Raw genomic sequence first — 10,152 nt, forward strand, 5'->3', positions numbered from 1 at the left:
CTATTTCTTCGACGCTCTTGAAGGCGTTCCAAGCCACTCTCTTCCTCCTGCACAACTCAAGTGCCAGGTCATTCGTCACGTTGAATTCTCGACCTAGGTACACGTAACTGTTGCATTCGGAGATGATCGTTCCATTGAGAGAGAATGGAGCTTCAGGAATGAAGCTTTTTGTCATGAACATTGTCTTCGTGATATTCAGCTGTAGTCCGATCTTTCCACATTCACAGTCGAAATTGGCCAGCATTTGTACCGCTTGGCTAATGTTTGGTGTTATTAGAACAATGTCATCAGCAAAGCAGAGTTGGTGTAGTTGCCGACTATCTATCTTCACTCCCATTCCTTTCCATTCTAGTCGTCGCATGATGTTCTTTCTCGATGGTGGCACTGAAGAGTTTCGGTGAAATACTATCACCTCGTTGAACCCCTCTCTTGACATGGATGATCACTTCTTTGTAGGATGGTGAGATCCTGGTAGCGAATTCGTAATACAGCTCATGGAGGATCCTGATGTATTGAGTCTGAATTCCCTGATTGCCTATGGCTTTGATGACTGCTGCCATCTCAACAGAATCAAAGGCCTTTTTTAAAATCAATGAATAGTATACAGAGCGACATCTTGAATTCCCGAGAAACCTCAATGAGCTTGGTTATCGTGTGGGTATGGTCGATCATGCTGAATACTTTGTGGTACCCGACTTGCTCGCAAGGTAGTCTTTCATCTAGTCATCTGCCAATCCTGTTCAGGATGACTCAAATGAACAGCTTCTAGATGACAGACAATAGGCAGACCAGGCGATAGTTACCAATGTCGTGGATGTCTCCCTTCTTGTACAGTAATACAGTCCTGATGGTTTTCCATTGGTACGGAATTTTGCATTCAGACAGGTAGTCTGTGAAGAGCCAAGACAGTGTATTGAGGAGTACTGCTGACATGTTCTTCAGATGTTCAGGTCTGACATTGTCTGGGCCAGTTGTTGTTCATTTCTTTACCGACAAAATTGCCTGTCGGATTTCGGAAGGGAGAACGTTGTGAATGACATTTCCATCCTGCGGAATTTGGTATGTGGGTAGGTGTACATGGCTATCAAAGAGATCTGAGTAGAAGTCATGGATAATCTTCTCCACCGAAGAAGATGTGATAGATCCATCAGGATGTCAGAGGACAGTCATCTTGGTCTTGTAGTTGACAAAGGACAGGTGGGTGTTACGAATGCTTTCCATGACTTCTGCCACATCTACCAGCACTGATGCTATTCTCTCTTTGAGGTCTTCCTTTATCGCTTCTCTGCACTGCTTTGCGAGCTTGGACATTCTCTTGCGGTTGCCTGAGGCTTGCGCCAAGCCATGTTGGTGAATAAGTTCAAGAGTTTTCAAAAACAGGCATTTTTTGTGGCTATCTCTCTCTTGGCATTCTTCGCACAATCATGGAGGTGCTGAACCATTCGATCTATTCCTAGTCAATGCTGTCAATGCCAGCATCTTCCCATGTTGCCACAATAGTGTCAAAGAGCTCCCAGTTGGTGGTCCTTCTGGGAGTTCTCTTCTTAAACTTTGCAGCCCTTTCTCCCATCTCTGTGAAGTTGAATTTTGCATGAAGGAGTCGGTGGTCAGATCCCACTTGGAATTTTTGGACAACAGCGATATTTGTTAGGAAAACAGTCAATTGAATATGATGTGGTCAATTTAATTGTGGAACCATCCATTGGGGGACTTCCATGTCCAAATATAGATTCGGCCTTCTGGAACTGTGAGTTACCATGAATGGTTTTGGTCGACATGATGAACTCAGATGGTCTCTCACCCTGTTTGTTCCATTCTAGGCCGTGGGTCCCGATGTGGAGTTCTTAGTCCTATCTTGGCATTAAAATCACTATCTTGTAGATGGTGTGGTCTTCTTTATAGAACTTCTCCAGCTCCATGTAGTACTTCTCAATTTCTCCTTTATCATAATTGGATGTTGGTGCGTAGACAACGAAGATAGAAACTGCAGGCAATGAGCCACATCTATTCAAGTGTAATCGTCCGATTCAGGTTGTTAGGGATTTGAATGAATCAATGCTCATGGCCAAGTTCATGTTGACAAGGACACCAACACCTCCAACACCTCTTTTGTTGCATTTTCTGAGGAACAATTCTTCCCCAGTGTTGAAAACGGTTTGATGTGATTGATGCCTTATTGTCTCGGTCAGACCAATGATGTCGCACTTGATCTTTTGCGTTTGTACCATAAGGTTCTTGATGGATGCATCTGAAGCCAGCGTTCATGCATTGAAAGTAAAGACAATCATTTTTGTCTTTCTTCATTTTGGCAGCCTAGTTCGGCCTTGAGATTTTATCAGCCTCTCCGTCTTCATCCTTCTTAATGCTGCCGTGTTCGTATCTCTTTCAGGGTCGGGGAATGAGACCCATTGTAATTACTGGTTTTGGCATATCTAATACACAAAGAATAGCTTGCCAGGCTCTCCCAGAGACATATATATATTTTTTTTCACTCCTCTACTGTATACATTTGTGCATAGATATATGTCCATGAATACATATCCTCAATATCAATTGAAAGAAATTGATAAATTGTGATTAGTTATTCCAAGATTTCAATGCATGCACAAAATTTCTGTCTCACTCAATGCCATATATTTCCCAGAAATATTGGTCAATTGATGAGGTCAGACCAAGGTAAACTCAGCTGGGATGCATGACCATGGAGAGGAGAGAGCAGCACCTGAGGTCTCGCTCTAGATCCTGACTACTGGTCCATGCTACTGCTAGCCCTCCTGGGCACACCCCAGATGGTGTCTGTGCTTGGGTCATGACTTTCCCCAGAGCTGGGCTGATATGCCCTCAACATCAGGACTTCACAGAACCTGACCCTGAACATTTCTTAACACCACGTGATTGGAGAAATGTGACCTTTGTCCCTTTCATAGAGAGTCATCTCCTCCACTGTCCCCTGTCCAATGGCAGGATTCCAGCTCAGGAATATAGAGGAATATAGAGATATGAAGAAGTACAAAGGGGCAGGTCTGCACAGAAACTCGAGAATGGGGTCTGGTCACCACAAGTAATTCATCTCAGAGAAAAGGAGTTCTTGCAGAGACAGAATTTCAGACTTAGTGTGTAACATTGGGAGTCTGCCATGGGTAGACCTACAGTTCAGGAACCTGCAATGACACTAGCCCAAACTTCCATGTGGTTATTCCTGTACCATCTGATCACTTCAAACAAAATCCTGGAAGAAAATATGAGGGACATCAGGTGTTCTCGAGAGAAGCCATCTTCCTCTGGGCTGTTGGTGAAGGACAGAGAGAGATCTCGAGCCTTTCTCTCAAATGAAGCCCGACCCTGTGAGCCCCATTCTGTGTCTCAGATCCTGACTCTCCGAGGAGGTAGTCAGGAGGATCAGGCATTGCCCTGGGGTCCTGTCAGAGACGGGCCTCTTCCGCCAGCACAGGAAATGTGCTGAGGAGCTGTCAGGAAACAGGAATTGCTCAGGGGGCAACGGCAGCTGGGGAGGAGAGTCCCCATGTATCAGGTCCCTGATGACCAAACCCAGCCCCCCAGGGCCTCTTCCCTGTAGAGAAGCCCCTGCCCCTCCGTGTGCCTGTGTTTTTGCTCCTATTCTCCCACTGTCTGTCCAATTATTGGTTTCAAACAGTCAGATTTATTATTACAGTGAATTTTGACAGTTTGTTTCAACCGAAAGTCAATCAAATTTTGCATAGTTTCTTCAAACATTTATCTTATATCAAAATACCCTCGACTGAAGTAGAGCCAAGGTGGTTGTTAGAATAATCATTGTCACTGTTTTCGGGTTTATATATGGGCAAGGAAGAGCCTCTGTCAGGTGACCTGACTGGTGTGGTTGTCCTGGTAACAGCGCCTGACCCTGCTCTCTTCTGTCTATAACTCAGTGTCCATAGACCAGCATGAACCTCAGGACCCTATACTGGGGTCATCACTGAGGATGCCTGACACTGTCAGGAGCATAGAAACAGCTCATGGAGACCCTCAGCACACAATCTATTGGGCAGGAAGCCTGGTCTTAGTACTCAAACTCACACATCAACAAGGGTACAAGTACACAATCCCTGATCACTCCCAGATATGACCCACCCCAACCCCCAGATTAATAGAGCCTAGACACAGGCTGTATCACATATTATACCTCCTATTTCTATGCAGTGCAGGGTTGAGATAAATCCAAGAAGCCAGAAAATATGGTCTAAAATGGTTTATGATTTAAAAATAATTCAGAATTAAGAGTCAAAAGTGAGAAATGTACCCCAAGAATTCAACCAAATTGGACTGAAATAAATACAAATGCACAAACAAGTCAGGCAGTGTGAGGATTGCGGATGGGTGAGTCTTCCCGTCACGTCCACGGTCACTCTAATGTGGCCCCTGAGTTCTCCTGAGCTCAGTGAGAGCCCTCGGAGCCAAATAGGCGACATGGACAAGAAGTGTTAATTGTCTTTCAATCACTGAACTTTGGTGCAGGGCCTCTTACCTCACCAAGGACCCCAAGACTCCTATCGTATTTATACTTCAAAACTGCATCCCAGCATGTATTTAAGAGCAGGCTAGATAAACTCTTATTAAAAAAAAACAGCAAAAGAGACAACTGCCTCACATCCTGACTAGATGTTTGGGGTCCAAGATATGTTTACACTCACTGTTTGACCCAGCAGTACCCAGTATGGCTGAAGTTCATTTTCCAATTCGGTACTATAGCTGTCTCTTCGAAACAGGGTTCAGTACTATAGCTGTCTCTTCGAAACAGGGTATAACACTGAGACGATTGATCGACTCTCTGGTGTAAAAAGCACACAACTCTCTGTCGCTCTGTCCTGGGGGTCCTGTTAATTCTAGAGTTGGTAAGAGATGGGGGAAAAACATGAACTATTTTATGTACATATGAAAGACCTGTGATATTGAGAGAATTTTGATCCTTTGTTGAATGCTTTGTTTGAGGACTTATAGCTATTGTTTGCTGATTGAGCCTTTGGTATCTTTCTTTTGATTTGTTGAGTTTAGTTAGCTTCTATGCTGCTTTCTCATCTAGTTTGGTGAGCTCCCACTGGAACTTCAGTTCTGTGAAATGAGGAAGTGTTGGTCCATCCAGAAACTTTAGGATGTGTAGGACTGGGATGAGTATGAGGAGACTCTCTGTGCAGCCCTGGAGTTAGGCCTTGGGCAGTAGGTGTGGTGGGTCAGTGGGGGTGGATGAGGCTACTGGGCCTTCAACAGGGAAAGGACAGGGCCTGTGGCCCCTCTAGAGCACCCTCTAGTGCTCAGCCGGGGTCAGTGTGTCTGTGAATTCCAGCTGTTCGGCCTCCTGGGAGATTTAGGTGGAATCTGAGGAGCAGGGCTGGTGGGTGAGTGGGCATGAGGCAGCTGTGGTGGTGGGCATGGCTGCCCTAATATGCATATCTATCACTGTAACTGTCCCCCCGTTGTTCATTGATTTCCTCGAGCGGGCCCAGTAACGTCTCCACTGTCACACTTGTTACTGTGTTTGGCATATTGAATACGTCACAGGTAGCTTGCCAGGTTTTGCCGTGCAGGCAAGATACTCTCGGTAGCTTGCCGGGCTCTCAGAGAAGGGTGAAGGAATCGAACTCGGGTCGAACATGTTGGCTGCATGAAGGCAAACGCCCTACCCGCTGTGCTATCGCTCCAGCATATCTAAGATGTTATTAAAACTCTCATCATGTCTGAGATGCCAGGACAAACCTAAAGGACAGATGTGTTCCTCTCAGCCCCCACTGCTTTCTAGGACAGAACGAGGGCGACTTCCAACGAGCCACAAGACAGAGAGAAGGGGGTTCAAATACTGACTCTAGGATTGATGATTTAGAGTTGGGACCTGCTGGGCTTTGTTCTGGAGCAGACAATCGTTATAGATTATATTTCAACTACCTCCAGCATATATTTAAAAATCGTTTTTCAGTGTTTCCTTTTCTTTAATTTTATTTTTTATGAAAAACATCACCTTTATTCTAAAGTCATGAAACTTACATACTTTTTGAAGTTATTCTATTTTTTTAATTTTTATTAGTGAGACACCATGAAGTACAGTTGTAGATTTACAAATTTTTGTGCTTGGGTTTCAGTTATACAAAGATCGAATACTCTCCCTCCACCAGTGCCCATTCTCCACCACCAGTGATCCCAGTATCGCTTTCACCCAACATCCCCCCGTCCCACCCTGCCTCTGTGGCAGGAATTCCCTTCTGTTCTATCTCCCTTTTGGGTGCTGTGGTTTGCAAAAGAGGCATTGAGTGGCAACCATATTTGGTCTACAGTCTACTCTCAGCACGCATCTCCCATCCTGGGAGGATCTCCCAACGCCCTTTATTTGGTGCTCCCTTCTCTATCTGAGTTGCCTTTTCCCCTAGCGTGTGTGGCTGGGCTCAAGCCATGGAGTAAACTTCCTAGTACTTATCTCGGCTATTCTTGGGTGTTAGTATCCTATTTAGTTACTTTTTGTTCCCCAGATTAGTGCAATCTTTCTATGTCTGCCCCTCTCTTTCTGACTCATTTCGCTTAGCATGATACTTTCCATGTAGTACTACTTGTATGTAAATTTCATGACTTCATCTTTTCTAACAGCTACATAGTACTCCATTGTGTAGATTTACCAAAGTTTCTTTAACCAGTCATCTGTTCTTGGGCACTCAGGTTTTTTCCACATTCTAGCTATTGTAAACAGTGCTGCAATGAACAAACAAATGCAGACGTCACTTCGACTATACTTTTTTTGCCTCTCTGGGATATATCCTCAGGGTCAAATATATTGCTGGGTCAAATGAGGGCTCAATTTCTAATTTTTTGAGAATCGTCCATACTGTTTTTCAAAAGGGCTGATTTTTTGGGTATTGAGTTTATAGCCTGCAACTTTACTATATAAGTCTATTGTTTCTAGAAGTTTCTTGGTAGAGATTTTAGGGTTCTCTAAGTATAGTATCATATCATCTGCAAATAATGAGAGTTGATTTCTTCCTTTCCTACCTGAATGCCCTTAATATCTTTTTCTTGTCTAATCACTAATGCAAGTACTTCCAGTACTATATTGAACAGCAGGGGAGAGAGTGGGCATCCTTGCTTCATCCCTGATCTTAGGGGGAAGGCTCTCGGTTTTTCCGCAATGAGGATGATGCTTGCTGTAGGCTTGTGGTAGATGGCTTTAACTATATTGAGGAAAGTCCTCTCTATACCCATTTTGGCAAGGGTTTTCATCATAAACGGTGCTGGATCTTGTCAAATGCTTTCTCTACATCTATTGATGTTATCATATGTTTTTTTTCTTTTCTTTGGTTGATATGATGGATTATGTTGATTGATTTCTGAATGTTAAACCATCCCTGCATCCCCAGGTTGAATTCCACTTGGTAATGATGCATGATCTTTTTGATGAGTTGTTGAATTCTATTTGCTTGTATTTTGTTGAGATTCTTTGCATCCATGCTCATCAGGGATATCGGTATGTAGTTTTATTTTTCTTGTGGTGTCTTTGTTTCCTTTTGGTATGAGAGAGATATGGGCTTCATAGAAACTGTTTGGGAGAATTTATGTTTTTTCAATTTCCTGGAAAAGCTTGAGAAGAACTGGCAAAATTTCCTATAAATGTTTAGAAAAATTCACTAGTGAATCCATCTGGACCTGGGCTTTTGTTTTTGGGAAGACTTTTGATTACTGTTTAAATTTCCTCGATATTAATAGACTATTTAGGTATTCTACATCTTCTTAATTCAGCCTTGGGAGATTATAGCAATCCAGGAATTTATTCATTACTTCTAGTTTCCCTTGTTTTGGGGCATACAGATTTTCAAAGTAGTCTCTGATAATCTTTTGAATTTCTTTGGTTTCTGTTGTGATATCCCCCTTCTCATTCGGTTTATTAGGGTTCTCCCTCTTTCTTTGTGAATGTTGATAGTGGATTATCTATTTATTTATTTTCTCGAAGAAATAGCTCTTGATTTCATTGATCTTTCAGATTGTTTCTTTGGTTTCTATCTCATTGATTTCTGCTCTAAGTTTTATGATCTCTTTCCTTCTGCCTGTTTTGGGCTCCTTTTCTTGATCCTTTTCTAAGATCTTGAGCTGTAAAGTCATCTTGTTCATGTGGGCCCTTTCTTCCTTCCGCAGAAATGCTTGCAGAGCTATAAATTTTCCTCTTAAAACGTCTTTAGCTGCATCCTATAGGTTCTGGTAGCTCGTGTCTTCATTCTCATTTGTTTCCAGGTATCTTTTGATTTTGTCCTTTACTTCCCCCCTGACCCACTCATTCTGCATTGAGTTGTTCAATTTCCAGGTATTGATTTGTTTCTTTGTGTCTGTGTGTGATTCACTTCTATTCTCAGTGCATCGTGGTCTGAAAAGATTATTGATACTATTGATATCTTCCTGATTCTATTGAGGTATGTTTTGTGTCCTAGCACATGGTCTTTTTGGAAAATGTTCCATGTGCACTGGAGAAGAATGAGTACTTTTTCTTTGGGGGGTGTAAAGCCCTGTATAGGTCTATAAGCCCTCTCTCTTCTATTTCTTCTTTCAAAGCCAATGTTTCCTTGCTGAATTTTGTTCTTGTTGATCTATATACAGAGGTGAAAAGGCAATGTTGAAATCTCCGGCTATTATTGTGTTGCTAGCAATGTCCTCCTTAAGATCTGTTAGTAGTTGTTTTAAACATTTAGCTGTTCCTCATTAGATCCGTATATATTTAAGGGCGTGATTTCTTCCTGCTGTACATATCCCTTGATGTATAGAAAATAGCCTTCCCTCTCCCTTCTAATTTTTTTCAACCCGAAATTGATATTGTCGGATACTAATATGGCCACCCCTGCTTTTATGAGGGAGCTGTTTACTTGCAGGATTGTTTTCCATCCTTTAATTTTGAGTCTGTGTTTGCTCTGATTGTTGAGATGAGTTTCTTGTAGGCAGCAGAATGTTGGGTTCTGTCTCTGAACCCACTTTGCCACTCTATGTCTCTTACTTGGTGAATTTAGACCAGTAACGTTGAGAGAGATTACTATTATGAGGTTTTGTGTCATCTTTCTATAAGGGTCTGTTGTGCTTGTAGGGTTTGTCTTATCTTATAGCAGCCCCTTTAGCTCTTCTTTTAGGTTTGGTTTTGAGGATATGAAGTTCTTGAGCTACTGTTTATCTAGAAAATAGTGTACCGTTCCTTCAATTTTGAGTGAAAGTTTAGTCGGGCAGAGTATTTTTTGTGAAGCATTCATTTCAGTGAGTTTTTTCACTATATTTCACCATTCTGGAGGTCTTCGGCTGCCGGAGCCCTAGTCGGGGCAGGGAGGAAAACTCAACCCGCTTCCCTCCAAGGGGCCCCAGTGAGGACAGCCAGGCGTGGGGGCAGAAGCCCGACCAGGGCTCCGGCAACCAAAGACCTCCAGAACCAGCCACCACCATGCTGAGACCACTCTCCGCACACATGAAGGTACCGGCAGAGGAACAAAGGCACGCGGGTCCCGGGGCTGAGATCTCCAAGCCTACTAGGATTGGGGCTGAGTATCCTCCACCCAGATCCTACAAATTCCAGTAGGCGGGTGTCACACCCACCAACTGGCCACACAACATTTTATTATCTCATAGCTACTTTGGACAAACTGGCAGGCTACCGAATGTAACCTGCCCACACGGCAGAGTCTGGCAAACTCCCCGTGGCGTACCCAATATGCCAAATACCAGTAACAATGAAGGGTCTCATTCTCCTAACTCTGAAAGAGCCTTGAATATGGAACTTTTTCTTAAAAGTCTCAGGGCTAGGCGAAAGAGACGTTACTGGGGCCTGCTCGAGGCAATTGACGAATAACAGGATGGTTGTGATTGTGATTGATTGTGATCTCACCATTGCTTTTGGGCTTGGAGGGTTTCCTCTGATAGGTCTGCTGTGAATCTACGGCGTGCTCCTTTGTATGTGATTTTCTTCTTTGATCTTGCTGCTTCCAGTATTGTGTCACAATCTGCGGCATCCTTGATTCTAACTATAATATGTCTTGGAGCTTTTTTCTTAGGGTCTCTTTTAGCTGGCATACTTCGGGCTCCTTGAATCTGAATGGCTGCATTGTTGAGCTCTGGGAGTTTTTCAGCAATGAATTGTTTAACTGTGGCTTTTTTCATTGGGATTGTTTC

This window comes from Sorex fumeus, unplaced genomic scaffold, assembly GCF_029834395.1.
Source record: "Sorex fumeus unplaced genomic scaffold, SorFum_2.1 ptg000157l, whole genome shotgun sequence".
In the NCBI taxonomy this organism is placed as follows: Eukaryota; Metazoa; Chordata; class Mammalia; order Eulipotyphla; family Soricidae; genus Sorex; species Sorex fumeus.